The sequence below is a fragment of the Brassica oleracea genome, chromosome C8 (genome assembly GCF_000695525.1).
Source record: "Brassica oleracea var. oleracea cultivar TO1000 chromosome C8, BOL, whole genome shotgun sequence".
Classification (NCBI taxonomy): Eukaryota; Viridiplantae; Streptophyta; class Magnoliopsida; order Brassicales; family Brassicaceae; genus Brassica; species Brassica oleracea.
This window is the reverse complement of record NC_027755.1, coordinates 38,824,644-38,844,790: the sequence shown is the minus strand read 5'-3', so window position 1 is coordinate 38,844,790 and position 20,147 is coordinate 38,824,644. Positions and strand designations below refer to the sequence as shown.

The following is a 20,147-nucleotide window of genomic DNA, read 5'->3' as shown; positions in this document are numbered from 1 at the left end:
GATTTGTTCATCATATTTAAAAAAGAAAACGTGGACCATGTGTAAAATATAGAAGCCCATTCTGTTTTTTTTTCGAGTATATATTCATGGAAATACATGAGTTGACAAATCGATCTGCTAAATCATTTTATTCCCACATTTATGAGTTTGTTTGAAAGCTAACTTAATAAGAGGAATATATGCTTTTAATGATTTGATTTAGGCGTGCTTTGCAAGATTAAAATCAAAAAAATCTTGTGCTAGTAATGTGAATGGTTAGGATGATTCACTATAGTATAGGAATTAATTGTGGGAGGTCACTTATTTTAGGAAATTCATAAATATTCAAATTATGATTTCGAACCAAATAGATGCTATTGGTTTACTCGTGGTTTGATGGTTTTGCGGTGAAAGAATCATATTGTTAAGCTTTATTAACCACAGCTCCATATTTTATTTGATGGTTTTGATTCTACGGACAAATGATAACCGGAAGTACATCATGGAAATTCGAGGCAGACGTAGAGGAAGGAAGGCAATATCACATTTGTAAACAATGTTTGGTTTAGTGATGGTTTAATAATTAGAGAACAGAGAGGGTTTAGCGATGGATTTGTAATTAAGAGGATCGATGGTTAACCCATGTGAATCAAAACTCGCGTTGATTTATTAATTAAAAGAATAGTAAGTGTTGGTATAATTAAAATCAAAACTTTGTGTTTTAAAGGCAATGGCATAATGATGTAATATTTGTGGAAAACTGAGGACTATTTCTAAAAAGTACTCATGTTTTAATAGATTAAATTGGTGATAAGTGTAGTGCTCCATCTATATCTTATATATTGATTAGGATTCCTTCCAACTACCGATGTGAGACACTCTGTGTCTAAGACACCCCCTCGAGATGATGGTTCTTTGAGTGTCAATCTCGGAATGCTCGGACAAGGGTCGATGAGCTAACATTGGACCAGATCGATGTGGATCGGGTTGGACTGCGTGGATCGGACTCTGATACCATGTTAAACTAGATGAGCTTCCAATCTAAAACCAATTGGTGGTAATTGGAGTGACCCATCTAATAGATGGAAAAATAATAAGGCGAAACAGTCTTCACTATTATTTTCATTTTTTCAACCGTTTGAAACGATTATTCTCGTGAATGTTTTTTTCAAAAAGAAACGATTATGTCACTAGTTTAATATTTTATCTAATTAGCGTTGATTCCCGTTTTATTTACGTTCATAAAACTTTGAAACTAAAATAATAATAATTTTATGTATGAGTAGTATTCGGATGGAGCGGTTGTAGATTTTATGATCAGTTCCACACATGGTGGTGGCATAAGCTGGTTGTATCCGACAAATGAGTAAAGTTATTACAGTATGAGATTATATTTTCAGTGTACAAACATTTCGTTTGGCCCATGGACCACTTTGGTCATTTGGTCATGAGCCGAAACGCACAGCGATGAGTGAACTGGCATTTTGTTTTTCTAATGATATTTTTAGACCGAATTGTGGACTAATTTAACGTTACACTTACATGCACCTTCGTATAAGTTCCATAGCATTGTAGATTGTAGTATATCAAGTAGTTCTTTGACATGTTCGAGGAAAATGAATTTGTTTTATTTTTCCCGATGATGTCTCACATGGACAAATAAATTATGATAGCTTAGTGATTTCCCAAAATCAAAGATAAACAAGCATAATAACAAGTGGGAATTGTAAAAACAGTCCAAGTGTTTTACACATCTTTCTAATATTTTTATAGTAAGTATTGAACTTTGGGTGAATATTTGACATAGTGTTAATTCTATTTTTTTCTTCTTAAATTCTTTTTTTTTGTAACTCTGTTTGAACTTTGGGTGAATATTTTACACATCTTTCTTTTTTTGTAACTCTGTTTTCAATACATGCCGTTAGTATACAATCATAAGCTAGACCTATATTTAACCAAATCGTACAAATAACAAATGGAAAGGGAGATGACAAAAAAAAACAAGTGGAAAGGTTGAGATCACCAATATATATACGCGTACGCGTGATGGTCAGTGGATCTGTATGTCCAGATTTAGATGATGCCCGGTCTCTATCATCGGTTTAGTCTTTGTACCTTCATCAACTCGTACGAGCTAAAATCTCATTACGTATCCAACCATATTATGAAACAATTATAATTGCTTCACAAGTTGCACATCTTTTATTCTTTTTTTTGTCAAAGTACGTTTCCAATTCCACCACGAGACAAAATTAGAAGATGACCCAACATATAGTTTATTATTATTGACTCACGAGATATAGGAACAAAACCATGTTATATATTATGATAAGTTACGTTATGCATGGTCCTGTAATCTGTATAGTGTGCATATAAATAGTATGCATGACATGTGGACCATCATCATCATCTTGAATCTTTCTCTTAATTTGTATTCTTATTTTGGGTTATCTGTAAAAAACAAAAAGAGGTTTGTTCAAGAAAATTAAATAGCCAAGCTTTTTCAGTAGCTATCAGAACCAGATTGACAAGTGCCAAACCGTTTCAGTAGCTATCAAAACCAGATTGACAAGTGCCAAACCTTTTCAGTAGCTATCGAACCACATTGACAAATCCAATATGTTCGCTTTCAACATTCATATGAAGATCACATTAGTTTTACGAATGCTTTTTATTCTTATATATGTACTGACTAAAATGCTATTAGAAAAATAATTACGATTAAACATACAAAATTTTGACTTTGTTTCTTATCAACTATTACATCGCTCGCTGAAGTTTAATATTACATCGTTTATTAAACTTTAAATTTAATTAAGATTGAATATATGATTCAAGTGTGAAACGGTAACTTATTGCATCATTACCTGATTTATTTCATACAAAGGGTTTACTACACTTCCACACAAGACATCAATTTTTCTTCAACATTTCATTCTCACTTCTCAATATTACGTCGTCCTCTTTCTAAAATGTACATGATCTCTTCACTCTAACCCCCTCAGAAAATTATCGGTTTTCCAATTCATTAACAAACCGATTGGAACAAGAAGAAATAAAATAAAATTGACCTCCAAGTCTCCCCATAATATTCTTTTTGAAAATGAAAAATAAATTTGTTTACTGTTTCGTCGACACGTGCCATGAACCCGTATCATACGGGTTCACTCCCATGAACCGGATCACCGTTTTAAATCTATTTTTTCTTTTTTTTTAAATTTTGGCTCATATGATACCGAGCCCATGACCCCTTCTAAATACGTCAATGCGCATGCTCTTAAGAAGCGGCGCTTGAGAGTCTTCCCACTGGTCTAATCATCTCGAAGCCGTCTCCACCTGAGATTCAAATTCAAACCATATTAAACCTTATAATCAATAAGAAACATACTAACCAAAAACTTAAACAGATAACTGTTGTATTTGTGAAAATATAAATAATAGTAGTTTCTAATTTACCTCTTTATCCCAATCAGTTCGGATAGTGACACTAAGCAAGATAATAGTCTGCATGAGTGTGCCCCCAATCATTCCTGTCCATATTCCCTGCAAAAGATAATTAACCATCTATTTTTTTGACATCAATTAACCATCTAATTATAATTTACACTAATCAAACATTAATCACTGATTATAATATATACTCTATATATGCAAACTAATGAAAATTACCTTAGCTCCCATATCATAGGTGAAACCAAGAACATAACCAATTGGAATCCCCAAAATGTAATAACATCCTATGTTCACGTATGCCACAAATGCTTGCCACCCACATCCAACGGCCACACCTGTTTTAATCAAATTTCTTATTAACCATTGTTATTTATAACAAGTACCATACCACCGTTTTCAACTTATACTTATTTGTTACCACTTGTGAGAAAAAAATGCAAAATAATTAAAGAGTAAAAAAACATATTTTCACCAACCTTGCAGCTGCGTTGAATCCAACGGAGACCATGAACGAGATTGCAGAAATTGCCATACTGCAAATAAGACAAATAGTTTATGATTGTTTTAAGTAAGAAACTGATAATGTCTAAAAATAATGTATTAAAAAGGATTACTATACATTTTCCTTTAAAAAACCATACATACTCTTTTTTATCAAAGAGTCAGTAATATACTTTTGTAATCATGTTTGTAAAACAGCCTCTGTAATAAATTAACTGACCACTTGGATCTTTGGTTGGAGTAATCAACGCTTTTTTAGTTTTCCCGCGCAGGAGTTCATGTTGTCTTTTCAACCAAGGAAAACGTAGAAAGACGCAAATGATAAACAAAACCAATTATTGACTCTTACATATATATTTAGATTCAATTTTATGAAATCATTATTAATAATTAAATAAATTTTTAGTATTAAAAATTTCAAATGAAAAAAACTAAAATATTAAATCGTACCAATCATATATTCGGATTCGTTAATCTTCAAATCTTCACTAGTATTGAATAAACGATTCATATTTATTTATTTAAACTTAATATTGAAATTCAAGCTAAATTCACTATAGATAAGGCAAAAAGAAATTATAGTTTTTGAAATGAAAATGAAAATGAAAATCAAAATTACCATATTGCTAGGGCATCCAAAGCGAGTTCAGGGTTTTTGAGAAGTCCGGCGAGGAGAACAAGAATCTGAGCATACCAAGCCTCAAGGCAGAGCATGACCGCAGAAGCCGCAGATAACCGGAAAAAGTCCCATAGACCGTCGAAAGCTTTCCAGCTAAACCCTGCCCAAGTCCGGCGACACCTAGGGCTCATCTTAATATACATGATCTGAGCAATGACAATGATCCACCACGAGAGACTGTGGATGGCGGAGAGACCAAGTAAACCCCATCAGAGCTTGAAGACAGCGAGCCATGAGAGGAGTAGGTGGAGGAGGAGGGTGGCTGCTGAGATGTAAGCGCTAGGCGTAACGATGCTCTGTGACTGGAGGAACTTTTGTATAGGGAAGTTCACGGCGTAAGCGAAGATCATAGGGATCATACCGTAGATAAAGATGGAAGCCGTTGATGCCACGTCAGCTGGCTCGCCGAGTAAAGTGAGGAGAGGTGTAGAGAAGATGAAGAGTAATCTCACTGGAAGTCCGGTGAGGAGTAAAACCACGGTGGATCTTTGTAAGTAGATGCCGAGCATGTCGTATCTGTGAGCCCCGTGGGCTTGCCCACATAGTGTCTCCACTGCACTTCCCATTCCAAGCTGTGTCACCAGAAAGCAAAAAAAAAAGTTGATTAATATTTTTTGAAAAAAATTGTTTCATAAATATATATAATTTTTTTCAATAAGTTTTGTACTATATAGTAAAATAGTAAACTGTAGATTTTTTGAAAAGTTAATTGAGTATCAAATTGATGTTGGTTTACTTTATCGGAAACGGATAATCACAAAATAATCGCATTTATGATATAAATATAATGTTTTTAATATGTGTAACAACATTATTAAAAATCTTCTTTGTTAAATCTCCTGTATATTATTTGAGAAGCATTACAACTTCTTTTTGTAGTCACGTGTCATCACTAGAATGATTCTTAGAATCATTAGAGAAATATGTTGGTCCATCTAATTATATAATAAATTTTTTATTAAACTAACAATAAATTCATCATTAATGTACTTTATTATTTCCTTAAATAAAATTTACGAAATTGCCTAATGTGGCTAAAGTATATATGGCAATTAATGATTTTGAATAATAAAGATTTGATAAAAAATAGTGTATCTTCTATTATATTTGTTTAATTTTAAACTATTAAATAAATTAAACAACCACAATAACCATATAATAAAAATTTAGATTTTTATTTATATGTTATATTTTGAATTTTTACAAACGGCTATAAATTACTAAAACAGTTAAAAGTTTTAACATTTTTATTATGACAAGATACAAATTATTACAAAATTATATAAGTATTAAGTCTCATTTAATAAATGTTAAGATTAAATATATATATGTATATATATTAATATCGTTTAGATTAAACTATATACCATATAAAATATATAAATATTTAAATATTTAAATTTTCTTTTAACATTTTTTGATAATAGCTTTGAACAAATATTGACAACATAAAATTTAAATTTCAACTTTGCATTGAATTATTTTTATAAAGTATAAATTACTTAAACTATTAAACATCACACAATGAATTTTTTTGCTATCACTGATTTAAAATAATAAAATTGATTTTTATGTTAGCACTAATTTAATTATATATTTAATAGTTACTGACTTTTAATTATTTAATATATATTTATTATATCATAATATGTAAAAATATTTAATACATAAAATAATTTATATATATAATGTTGATTCCGCGCAAGGCGCGGGTCTTAACCCAGTGAAGTAGTATTTCATTTGACATTTGATTCTTTGTTAAAGAGAAAATGAAAGTAGTACCATGAGACCAAAGGTGAACATGTTGAAACCGCTGTTTCCTAGAGAAGCTGCGGCGAGTTGCATACTTCCCATTCGACCAGCGAAGATACGAGTGAGCATGGACATGCCATTGTTGATCACGTAGACGAAGATAGCCGGAGCTGCAAGGTGGGATAGAAACTTGATCTCTATCAACGCCGCCAAGTAAACTCGCCGGTAATAAGGCAAGTGAGGGTCTGTTAATACACTCTCCATCCTGAAGTCGACATCCGATTTTGATGGCTCAAGTAAAGGTTGCTGCATGTTTTTTCTACGGCGGATACGACTTCCGAACCCATAAGGTAGTAAAATAGATCAGGGTATTTTCTCTATGACTATTTATCTCTCTTTTCTAGTTTTCTTTCTCTTTCTCACTCTCCATTATGTGACTTTGGCTCAGAGAAGCTGTAATATAAAGGCCATTTTGTCGTGTGTACCCAACTCATTTTAGGAAAATTATTAGAAAAAAAGAAGCTGGAAAAGAAGAAACGAAGAGAAGAAATTTACCTTTGTACCCTCTTTTTTTCTTTTAATCTACCGTCTCTGTTTTTTTTAATATAAGTCGTTTTAGAAAAAAAATTATGTTCCAAATTATATGATGTTTTCGTGTTTCTATGTAAAATTTATTAACACTTAATGTTATATGACCGATGATAATATGTCTTCTATTTTATTATTGGTTAATTTGTGATTAGATAAATAATTAATGATGTTTTTGTTTAGAAAATATAAAAAATTAATAATTTTTTAATCTATGTGTACAAATCTAAAACGAATTATATTAAAAAAAAAATGGAGGGAGTAATAAACACATCTTTTTCTAATAATCACATATATGTTGCATAAAATGTTTATACAAAATAAGCATATGTAGTTGGCTTAATCAACGAACTAAAACAATTTTTATCATGTAAATGAAAAGTAAGATTAATTATAGCTTTAAACAGAGCATTATACATCAAGATTTATTAATTATATCTGTAAATCGATTTCCTTAAATCATAAGATTCAAAACCTACACTACGTGTATATAATTTAATGAGCATTTTAATAAGTTGTACATATCATAGATAAACCATTGTTTGTACAAGGTTAAAAGAAACTTGAAATTGTCAGCATGATGTGGAAGGCTAGCTGCTAAGTGCCACCCAATCGGCCATTTTGCTCCTTACAGATTTTCATTTTATACAACTTCACAATGTTACTAATAATTAAGATCATCATTTTATTAATATGTACATTGGACAAAGAACCAAGAAGCTTAGTAAACCCTTCTCAGCACAAAAGAAAAAAAGCAAGAAGCTCCAGCTGTATTGTAGCATTTTACCCAGCATAGTGTTAGAGCATCCTCACTAAGAGTTCTAACAAGTTCTAAAAATGTAGTAAAATATAAAACATTGTGGTGCGTATCTCAAAATTGTAAAAAAAATTGTCAAAATATCTCAAATGAAATATTTTGACATAAAGTTCATGTAGACTACTATTTTCTTGTGAATAAAACGCAGAAAACAAAGCACAACACGTGATTTTTAATGTCTTTCCGAGAAAAGGGGCCACAGAACACACCCGACAGTCGGGAGAACAATTAAGTAAATTTTGACACTCTCTTACGTAACGTTTAGAATTTTTCAGTTGCGTCCCACGCACTTTTTTGCGACTCTGGTAATAAAGCTTTTCAGTGCTTTTATTTGGGGGTGGGAGTCAATTACGCTGTTCACTGTGATTAGATTTATACATGAGTTTCCGACTGGTTCTGAGAATGGACATGTTGCTTAGTAAAAGTTCTCCACAAATCTACGACAAACTTAATGTGAATGCAATGCTAAAATGAAATATTCACTATTTACGCTGTGAACTTTTCTTATTTATATGGGAAAATGTGTTTCCAGTTTGTTGATGTAGGTACTACTAATCTTCGTCATGAACTATATGTGTAATGGTACCGCATGTGGCCTAGCCTGACTGGTCAGAAAACCATAAAACCTTAGTGACTTAGTCGATTCAATTACAAATCCCGGCCATTTTTACATCACGTCTGCCAAAAAAGATAACAGCATAGTAAAATAACATCACATTAATATTTTTTACAATAATAAAGTTGCGCAAAGGCTTAAAGTTAGGGTACGTTGGAAAATAGGGGTAAGGCACTTGCGTCGTGGGCAAGTGGAAATGATGAAATTTCTTACGATGGCCATATGACAACATTTAGGCTCTGAATGGTGGTTGTGCTTTGAGCGGTGCAGGACAAGTGATTCAACTGCGGTGCGGTTTTAACAGTTATAAAAACGTATAGATTTATGATATATGTAAAGATTTTTGTTACTGTTAACTGCGGGGTGGGATGGCTGTAAACATTCGAAGCCTTAATAGTAATAGCTCGTGGAAATTTTACGTCTTTAACTTCTTTTATATAGACGGTTAGGTACATAATACATATGTATGCCAAAAGCTTGAGTCTTTCTTTACTCGTTAATAATAACTAGAATAATAATTTCTGTCTGATCAGAAAAATAAAACACGAATAATAATTTTTGTGAAATTAGTAATTTTAAAACAGGGAATAATTTGTTGTGTGTCGGTTGACTCATTTCCGAGTAATAGTTTTACTTGTGTAAAGGGAGCACATATGAACAAAAATGAAGTGATGATGAGATGAGATCGAGAATAAAAATATTGACACTAGCATATATTCCATCTGTTTCAAAATACACTAAATTTTAGGGTTTTGCACAACTATTAATAAACTTGTTTTTTATCTTAAAAATATTATTAAAATATAAATTAAAAATTATCCAATCAATCACAAAACAAAGTACAAAATATCATTGGTTACAGAGTTTTTGATAAAGTTAAAAAGTGCATTAATATATGAAAATATTATATATTTTGAAACATCAAAAACTCACTAAAACATCGTCTGAGGGAGTAAGATTCAGGTCTTTACAAAGATTACTATGGATGCTTTCCACTAACACGTAACTTGCATATTATTAGTTATATCCCAACATAGTTTATCCAATATTAATCTGAAAGAAATAACAACTCCAACCACAAGATCGACAATGAAAATGAAGCATATCCGTAACATTTCTACTTCTGATATTATTCGTGATGCATACGAAAAAGATTAAAAACAATTCAATTGACTATTTATCAATTTATGTCAACAAATAACACTAATCTGTTTAATTTTTTGTATACAAAAAAACTTGAAAATTAAACATCTTTGAACTGAAGTATTAGATGGTGGATAACCTATCATAAATAACTTGAGATACGGTGTGAACGAGACTGAATATATACAAAGAAAAAAGTAAAATTCTCTTAGGTAGCCCTTTTTAGTTTATTTTCATAAAAATAGACCTTAGAGAAGAAAATGATCAAAATAAGTTTTATTAAAAGATAAATATGTATTTATCCTCAAGGGTTAACTAATTTAGACTTAGGGTTTAGAGTTAAGGGATGGGGTTTTGGGGATAGAGTTTCAAATTCTTTAAAATAAAAAATAAATATTAAAAATTTCAAAACAAAAAGATGCTATTTTGGTTATTTTATTTTTTGAATGCTATTTTCATGACAAAAACTTAAAAAATGCTATTTGAAAAAAATTGCCTTAATATCACGTGATATTTTAAGATTATTAACCAAATTTTTCGAGTCTGCCAAAATTAACGTATTGACCCTTACACGGGGTAAACCCATGAACCGAGTATGGACAATCGGTAACGTTACAATATCAAATGAGGGAATTGACAACTCGATCTTCTAGTATGCTTCTGCGAGCGAATCAATAATGATGAGTTACATGCTTATGATTTACTAGTTTCAAACCGTCACAATCAAGTAAAGTTGTAAAGCAAAAATAATGCTAACCAAATTGCTTTTATTTTTTTAGCATATGAAAGAAGCAAAGAAGCTATTGAATTAAATCAGTTAGCAAATTAATGTTCTAAAACTTTGAAAGATTATGACGTAGATGTACAAAAAATATGTGACGTAGAAAAGGCGCCAAACTCGTGCCTTTAAAATTTACAAAGACAATTTTGATTGGAAGGTCAAATTACTTTGACAACTGAGTCGCAAACAATTAGTTTCAAAAAAAAAAACTGAGTCGCAAACAAATTACGTAGATACATACGAAGTATAATTTGCCCACGTGGAGGTATATAATTTTAATAATACACTTGCGTTATGTGTGTGTGTGTGTGAGAGAGAGAGATGGCACTGTTAAAATATGTTCAATGACTAGTTATTAGTAACCGAGTAATCTGTATATACATATATTATCGGACTTAATCATCGGTGTTATTTTCACTCTAGATCACTTTATGATTTTTTATTACATCAAAAGTCACATATTGTTCCTTGGGTAGTTTTTTGTAACTTTTACTTCATTTTCCCTAACTAAACATTACTTCAAAAAGATTCTAGTTTCCTTTAATTCTTTTTGTTTTAATTTTTTATTAAAAATTAATTAACTTTTTGCTTCTTTTTCCTTATTTTTCATCCACCGTAAATTTCTTCTCCCACGAAGACCACAGCTGTGGCCCTATCTTCTTCTTCTTCACCTCGATTTACAAGCACCACCGCCAAAAAAAGATCAGAAATCGACTGGGAAACGTCTTCGTCTCAATCTCAGTAAAATTCGAATAGATCCGCCGCCGGCTAAATCTTCAGCTCTGTTTCTAAGCTCCTTCTTCGCGAAAAGTTTTCAATCCGTCATCACGGTAACTCTATGTGCCGTCGCGTCTCGTCTTCCTCCTAGTCTTCAAATCGGTGGCTCGTCAAGCTCTGTCATGCCTTCCTCTGTGACCTCTCCTCCTCTCCAACCGTCGGTGAACCAAACCGGAGGTCGATCAGAACTGTCGAACCTCGAACGGATCTATTCCCAAACCTAATTTCATATATTTGCACAATTAGTTCTTTAGCTTTCAACTTCTTACAATTAGGCCATAAAAGTTGCAAATTTAAACAGTTGGTTTTCAATTTGGCTCCACACTTGCAGTTGTGCAATGCAACCCCCAATTTATGAAGATTACTATGTAAATGCAATATAATATGAAAAGCCAAAACAATGAGAAACATTATTATTGTTTAAATATTAGCCATAGGTATGACGATTCATGTATGTTCATATATACATGTACACAAAATTTCTTAGTATCCACATGTACAAAAATACATATGAACACCTATAAAATTGTGTAAGAATTTATATGTACACCTGCTAAATTTGTTAGATATATTTGCAATTTACGATATAAAATAGTCTAGGTGTACACATATTTTTTACTCACAAAGTTTGACATATATGCTATTAAATGATATTTACATGTCCACATATGTTTTACTATTCACAAAGAGTAATGTGTACATATAGTGAGAAAGAAAATCTTTTGTAGACACAGTATTATTCACAAGGAATAATATGTACAACAACATATAATACAAACCTTTTTAGCTTATTTATAACTTTTAAAAAAACTTTGATCATATCTTTATAAGCTTTCTCGCCTAGCCACTTCTTCGAGATAGTAGGGAAACACATTCTAATTACGTGTATACATGTACAATAGGTTTGATGTACACATTGATAAATAAAACTACATGTACACATGTACAACAATAAATTTATAAAGCAATTTGATCAGATGGAAAGTTTGAGGTATATTGTAAAATAAGCAGGAAACTAGAAGACCAAAAATGCAAAAAGACAATACTTCTCCATTGATGTTGCTCGAGCGATCTTCTTGCCGGATCTCGTCAACGACCACGGCGAGTCCGCTACGACGGAGCAGAGACACAACGAGGCTTGATTCCGACGACGGCAAAGGCTGAGAGCACGACCAGGAGGTGGAGAGGTCATAGGCTTGAGATGTAGAGAAGCCGATATTGAGGAGACGCGATGAAAAGCAACGACCACTGGTGGACGAGACCTTACATCGCGGAGATCGAATGGAGCCATAGATCTCTGTCGCTTCAAATGTGTAATCTAAACCCTGAAAAGTGTAAATTGACATACAAATGCTATATATACACTTCATATGCAATCTATATGTTGAATTAAAAACAAGTGCTGAATTAGATAAATAATTAGATAAACATTACTCTTAAAAATATTCTAGATAAACACAATAATTAATACTTATGATATATAGAAATTACTCAGTAAAAAAAATTAGATAAGTATTATTCTTAAAAAATAATTAAATAAACTATATACTATGATGTACATGTGGACATTTTAAATGTGAATATCATAAGCACCTAATGTACATGTGTACAACATGGGTTCATGGACATCAAAACAAGATGATTATACAATTTTATGTCTTTTTTACAAAATAGAAATGTACAGGCGCATAAATATCTACATGTATGTCCGTCATTCTAAAATTAATCTTAACGAAAATGGAAAATACATTTAAAATGAAGATGATGATGAAATACTGTGTACACATATTTTTACTGTCCATATGTACAACATTTTATGCAAAGTCCCATGTACATCGGTTTAAATGTACATTCGATAAGTAATGATATCCAATGAATTGAATGAGTTATAGTTTTTAGAGTTAATTTAGATTATTTTAAGTTTCATTTACGTGTATATTCTGCATTTTTATGGTTTTACCATCTTAATTTAATTTATTTTTAGACAAATTCATTGGCTCCATATTAATGGTTTAAGTGGTAGAAAAAAATTGCAAAATGTGCTCTAGTAGTAAGAAATGGCCTTTTAGCCATCATATCCATGTTCAGATCTCCATGAAATCATTTTCTGAATTTTTTTTTCATCAATGGCAAAATCGTAAATACATCATCTTCTACCTCACGATTCGTTTTTTTCCTGTAAAAATGCTACTGTTGTCAATCATGGTTTCGGTCTTAAATAACCAAACTTTGTGTGTGTTTCATGTTATTGTAAAATCAAAATTATAGATCTATTTGGTATTAATCGATTTCAGACATTAAACCTCAAAAAATGAGATCTTGATGAATCCGAATCAGGGATCTTCAACGTACGGTGACTAAGAAGAAACCCGGCGGCAGCTGGTTGATACGGCGTAGGTGGCCGGGGATATAGTAGATACAGACCAGGTGATAATGGTGTTGTGATCGTTGGTGGTTGTGGGTTTGGGTCCGACGGTGATTTGGGTCTGGTGGGTTGGAATGGAGGAAACAGAGGCAGAGGTTAAGGATATGGGTGAGGTGGTGGTGGTGGTGGTGGTTGTGAATACACGTTTAGGTAGAAGGAATAAGGGAAGAGAAGAGAAAAATATTATAAATTCAATTTCTTTAATTAAGTGATTTTTCTAAAGGATGTAACTAAATTAGTTACTAAATTAGTTAGAAGAGAAGAGAAAGTTAAAAATAAGCTCTCAGGAGTGAAATGTGTCTTAGAGTGTAATATAAAAGATGAAATGTGACTCTAAGTGTAAATCTTTCTTGTTTACGTAAGAGTGTGATTGGTATTTAATGGAGTAAAAATGTGGAAATAAAATGGTGGAAAACAAAGGGAAAAGAAAAACAAAACTCAGAGTAATCTAGCGTAACATTTTCTACTTTACAAATCATGAGGAATAAAAGTACATACATTTTGAGCAGTAACCAGCGTAAATGAATAAAAATAGTAAAAACACTTTTTCACCTGATTGGTATAAAAGTAGCTGAAACCAGAGTAATTTATTTTTCCACCCATATTATATCGCTGGATAGTACATACAGTCACACCTTAAGAGCATGGTTATCACCGTATCTTAACCCCATTTCTTAGCTATTATGGATCGAAATAAAAATGAAAAATACTGAAAACGTTTGCAAACGAGCCATCTCATTTCTTAGTTAAGAAGTTCTTGGGCTCATCTTTCAGGGGCAGGTGTCACATGTTAGTTGGGTCTAGGATTTGTGTACGGGAAAGGAGTCTCTCTCTCTCGTTCTTCTCATTTCTTCTTCTCTCGAACTCTCTCGACGCCGACTAGGTGGCAAAATCGAAATCCCAATCGTTCTTCTCATTTCTTCTTCCGTCATCCCAAAAGTTCGCCGGCGATTTCATGCTCAAATCCAAAACCTCTGGTTGATTGCGGTCACTCGACATCGATTTCATCGATCTGTTCTTACCTCCGCAGACGTCCATTGCCCTAATCGAAATCCTCTCGTCCGCCGATTCAAATCTAAACAAGGTATTTGTTCCTCCTCTGTTTAGAGATTTAGATGATTCAAATCTAAATCCTCTCGTCCGCCTTCCATTGCCTACTGAGCTTTTCAATACACTTGATCGTCGAACAAAAGTTCGGGATAGACCAATCCATAAACAATTAAAACTTGATTTGATCGAAAATATATGAGATCAATTTGGGATTGAAAATTAACTTTTCATGTTTAAGTTTCTATGAATTAAATAAAAAAATTGTTTTTTTGCATTTTTAATGTTTTTTTTTCAATCTTGTAATTTTTTTTTTCAACTTTGTAATTTTTTTTTCAACTTTGTAGTTTTCTTATGTTTTCTATTTTAATGTTATATGTTTTATTTTAAACATAAATAACTTACTAAAAAAAACTAAATTTTCTATTTAACTAAGAACCAACAAAAGTATCTACCAATAATCTTCACTTTTACGCAAATATCTTTAACTTCATCTCTTAATCTGCGTATATTAATAAATTATCCTAAAAAACTTCATCTTGGTCCTAACAATAAGAGCAAGATTAACGGAGTCTTTTAAATGGGTTTCCAGGCATAATTACAATTTAAAGAAAAAAAAATAGCAATTATGTAAAGAAAAAAAAAAGTCTCCTAAATAGGGGTCAGAAGAACCGTCCCTTGTTAGACACGTGTTTTAATCTTATTGGGAGGAGATTTTCAGAAAGAAAAAGAAAAAACCTCACCGAGTCGTCACACGCATGGCTCATCTTCCCCGCCGACTCAGAAAAAACTCACCTTCTCGTCTCACTTGCGCTGCCTCCTCCTCTTTCACCACCATGTAAAGTTTCTTCCTTCTGATCGAAATTAGCTTTTTGGGTTATAAAAATTGAATTTTGATCTGACCCCAATCATTGATAGAATAATGTTTTTGTTATAATTATTGCTTGAAAATCAGAGGAATGAGGATTATATTTCCATACGTCTGCAAATCTGAATTACAGTGTTGATTCATAGACATGCACTACCATCTGACCTCTCCTTTTAAACATTTTCTTTGTTTTTGATTTTACTTTTTTTTCCTCTTAATGCAATCAATGATGAATAAAAGCGTATAATTCAGTGATTATTAAAACACTAGATCACCATCCTTCGGCTGAGATTGCAGTTTTTTACTCTTTAATTATTGATTTGAGTGTTGTGTTTATTGGTATATATAAATTGCCTATGGTATCTGATGTCCAAACTTTGAAAACTGTAGTTGGACATTTCGTTTTTCAGAGGCAGATAGTAAAAGAACAGGCCTTTGTGACACAGCTAGCTTATCCACATTAGAGTACATTGGGTGGGCAATGGCAAGGCAAAGATGCTTCCTTTTTGCACTCTAATGAGCATGGAAACAGAGAAGTTGGTAGGAATTGGGACACTAGTGGTCTTGAAGGCTCAGCTCTCAATATGGTTGAAGGTGACCGCAGCTCTAGGAACTGGCGGAAAAAGGTATCTATGAATTGCATGTGTCCTTTTTAGTTAAAAGGTATCACTTTTGGATAATGAAACATCTCTAATTGGTTAATGTGTACTCTTGTGTCCAAGCTTGAATTGGTAAGTGAGGTCATAGTTGGGAGTCTTGAGAGGGAGGAACGGTTGAAGGCACTCATATACTCTGTTTAAGTGTCTTTGTTTTAGGTTTGCCTCGTGTATTTGTTGTCTGTTTGTTGTTTGTTGTTGTTTGAATTTTCTGAAAACAAGCTCCTACTTTGTTATGAATTACTCTGTGGTTTTTTTTTTGCTGTCTACTTTGAACTTTGTTTGTTGTTGTTGGTTGTGTTCTGTTTGTACTTTCAATTGATGATATAAATGCGTTCTTGTTCTCATGTTGTTCTTGTCGTGTGTCATTATTTTCAGGTAAATAATTAGGGAAAGAGTGGAGCTCTCGCCGTAGCTCAGTCCAGGAAACTCGAGGTATGTATTTGCATTGATTAGTGATTAGGAACCCTTAAATAAGAACTAGCATTGGAGCACAAACTCTAGGTGTCTCTTAACAAAAGTTCTTATCAACATTTAATTACTAAAATAATCACTAAGAGACTCTGATGAGTTTGTGGGTTAAATCATGATGCTCTAAATGCAGGGACCATGGTTAAATTAAGCGTATTACACATATTTTGAGGGATATATTCTCGATTTGCGATTTCTACTATACATTTATTGTTAAGACGAATTTTTTAATCTTTCCTGAACTTGAAAAAGCAGATGAATATGGGTTTGACCAAAAAAAGGGTTTGAGTTTAATACTACCTATTATTATTTATTACTAGTACTATACTAAATAGATTAATTAACATCAATCTCGATTTGATACAGCTGAATCTTTTGCAAGGGCTAAGTAGTTAGCGTAAGACAGCTGAATAAGATTGTCCTATCTCTTGACTTATAAGTTCTTGTGATCCTAGAAAACAATTTGTTAGTGCACGTGTGAAAAATGAAAATATATAACGCATGCATGGATTATACGGATAAAGTTTACACTATAAGACGTAAGACTTATAGTGTACCTTATATTACCAAAAGTTTTATAAAAAATTGGTACTGGATTAAAACCTAACTTGTTCGTTTATCCTGTGAAGAAGAAATAGATATTCTACATTAGTCGGAAGGGTTTCAAATCTGAAAATCAAAAACGTAACTAGGCCCAAGATAATAAATGGGCCTTCATATTAAGGACTGAACATTTGTGTCAAGTGTAAAGTATCCTTACGTTTATCATCATTTTAGCTAGATAATAACGAACTAATGAAGTCATGACAGTAACCCAAATCTAATGATTCAAACTATTTGTAATAAACAATCTATCGCCATACAATCAACAAGAGCTCGAAAAACAACAAATTAGAAAATGCCACATGTATTTTACGATATAAAAAAATCGAAAACAGAGTAATCAGGTGAAAGAAAGAAGCAGCTGCTTCAGCGTCGAAAGCGACTCTTTCTCTCCATAGTGAGAGCATATATGCAGAGCCGTTGCTTCTTCTTATTACTCACGCGCGGTTTCTGAAACTTGGATCATCGTCATCGATTTATTCATCCAAAGTAACCTTATTCGAATCTCTTTTGTTTCTCTAAGCTCTCTCTGTCGATCTTCACTTAATTTCTCTTGTTTTCTCGTATAAAATTTTAAATTTTATAAGATCAGTCAAGAACCAATCTGGTCTAATCATGCATCGTGATTCAATTGGCAAAACACACTACTCTATGTTCCTCTATATCTGTGATTCTGACTTTCTTTTGATGAATGAACTTCACAGTTTAAGACAAAACATGAAACTGGATTCAGACAAGAAGTTGTTATGGATCACGATATTTTTTGTCAAACCTATAGAGCTTTTACTCTGATTTCTAATTCTCGCTGATAAATCATCTATAGAGCTTTTACTCTAATTTCTAATCAAGTTTAGTTTTTTTGGAGTTAACCAATCTGGGGGATAAAATTTACAATTTATGAAATGGCGAGATCTTTGGAAATAATGAATTCTGATAGATTTGAGTTTGTGTACGATGAAGGTAATTAATGTTTAACTAATGTTCTTTAATAATTTAAATGGCTTTCATCAAATTCTTGACTAATAAATGAATACATCTAGCTGATTCTTTAACAAAACAAAAATGTCAAACTGATGATGGCTACAGACACTATCAAACAATGAGCCTGAGTTATAAGAATCAAATTATGAAGGAGATTTTGACCATTGGAGAATTCGATCCACATAATTTTTTGATTAATTGTTTGGTTGATTGCATATGAGATATTATCTCAGATTTAATATAGATATATTCTCTAAACTGCTAATTCTTGTGTATGTTGCATCAAATCCATTAATTAGCCGATCACAAGTTTATAACTTATCAATCTACAATAATGAGACCAATCCACACTACATCTAGATTGCTCAACAATAATCTAGACCTAGAGGTGGTAGAGTCTACATGTAATTCTTGCAAACAGATAACTACTTGATTCTTACCAATAATCTTGTTCAGTTATTGGACAAAAGAAATTGTTAAATTAAAAGCATTTTGACTAAAAAAGAGAGCATATGCTTACACTGATTTAGGTGTGTAATGTATATATTTCAGTCATCTTTTAACATAAGTTGTTTTCTTTATATTTAAGCATTATGGAGCAGAATAATTTTGTGGAATCAATCATGACTCATCTATACTACAACATACATGTAATCGATTTACAAACATAATATTTTTTCAACTTCTTTTCTAAACAAAATTTTGTCAAGATTGTTTATCTGTTTTATGTTAAAGACACGAAACTATACGAAATATGCTTCATTTAGACATAAATGTTTCTATTTACTCCTTAAGGTTTGCATATCTCCTAAAAGAATCCCCTTACTATTTAAATTCCAGATTAGGTCACAAAGATTCTTATTTGATTTGACCAAAGACAAAAGAGATGGTCTAATTAAAAAAATTGTGGCTCATATTAGTTGCAGAATATTAAACACATTTACGAAATGTACTTAGTTTTCGTATAAACTGTTTCCATCTAAAAGTTAGTTTAGAATTAAATATCTTACGGTTGAAACTTGAAACTCCATGCAAGAAGGACCACTAATTTTTAGAAATGAAGATAGGGTTTAAACAGCAACAAGAAATGTTGATAGGTGTTCTTTGTGAGAAAATTACAACTCAGTGGCGTATTTGCGAATTATCTACTTTATTAAAATAGAAGTAATAACCTAAGACTTACAACTTAATTACAATACAATGCCATTGAAGTAATCAATAAACTTAAATCTAAATTATTTTTTTTCCTAAATTTATTCCACAACAAATTCATGATAAATATTACACTTAATGCACATTAATACTATAAACCTTAATATGTAAAGTAGAAAACATTTTTTCATAAATTCGTAGGTATTATCCTCTATTAAATAATGTTTATTACATTTTTCAAAATTTTATTGTTAATGCAATCAATTAACAATATTTAAAATTTATAAAGGATATGCAGTATTTGAGAAAAACTTAATAATGAAAACATATTAAAAAAGATCCATTTTAATTGATGATATTGTTTTAGATATATATAGCTAAAATGCTATTAGAAAATTATTTTTAAATTATGTATGATATTACATACGTTCAATTGAATTTTACCTTAAATTATTTTTCTTTAGTAAGGATTTGAAATATTAGATTTGGTAATAACATGTACATTTAAGTATTAGTATTAAAAAAATTAAAAACACCTAAGATTTTTCTTATGAAAAAATTGTAATAGAAAAAGTTTCAAAAGAATATTCTTCAAGTTTTGTACGTAAAGAAAAACATTTAGACAAAATAACAATGTTCTAAAAAAAAAATCAGCTCATACAAAATAAAAATCCTACATATAATAAAATATTAAAGTCAATAAGTAAAATAAAATTAATTTAATAATAATAGAAATACAAGAAATGCAATTACTCATTCTAACAAATTACTCATTTTAATAAGTATGATATAAATATTTTACTAAAAATGCATGACAAATATTTCTATATCGGGTTGAAAAATTAAAAATTAAGACTA

At 31.6% G+C, this 20,147-nt stretch overlaps 1 long non-coding RNA gene and 1 pseudogene across 2 annotated transcripts; one reads left to right on the top strand and one right to left on the bottom strand.

Moving 5' to 3' along the window:
• Positions 1–2,849: 2,849 nt before the first annotated feature.
• LOC106310438 lies at positions 2,850–6,711 on the bottom strand (annotated as a pseudogene).
• An 8,600-nt stretch (positions 6,712–15,311) lies between these two features.
• Positions 15,312–19,410, top strand: LOC106311573. Of its 2 annotated transcripts, none has more exons than XR_001264055.1 (3): positions 15,312–15,396; positions 15,837–16,052; positions 16,461–19,410. It is a non-coding gene; the product is annotated as an uncharacterized LOC106311573 (long non-coding RNA). The 2 variants fall into 2 exon arrangements; XR_001264054.1 differs by having other exon boundaries at positions 15,321–15,396; positions 15,817–16,052.
• The last annotated feature ends 737 nt before the right edge of the window (positions 19,411–20,147 follow it).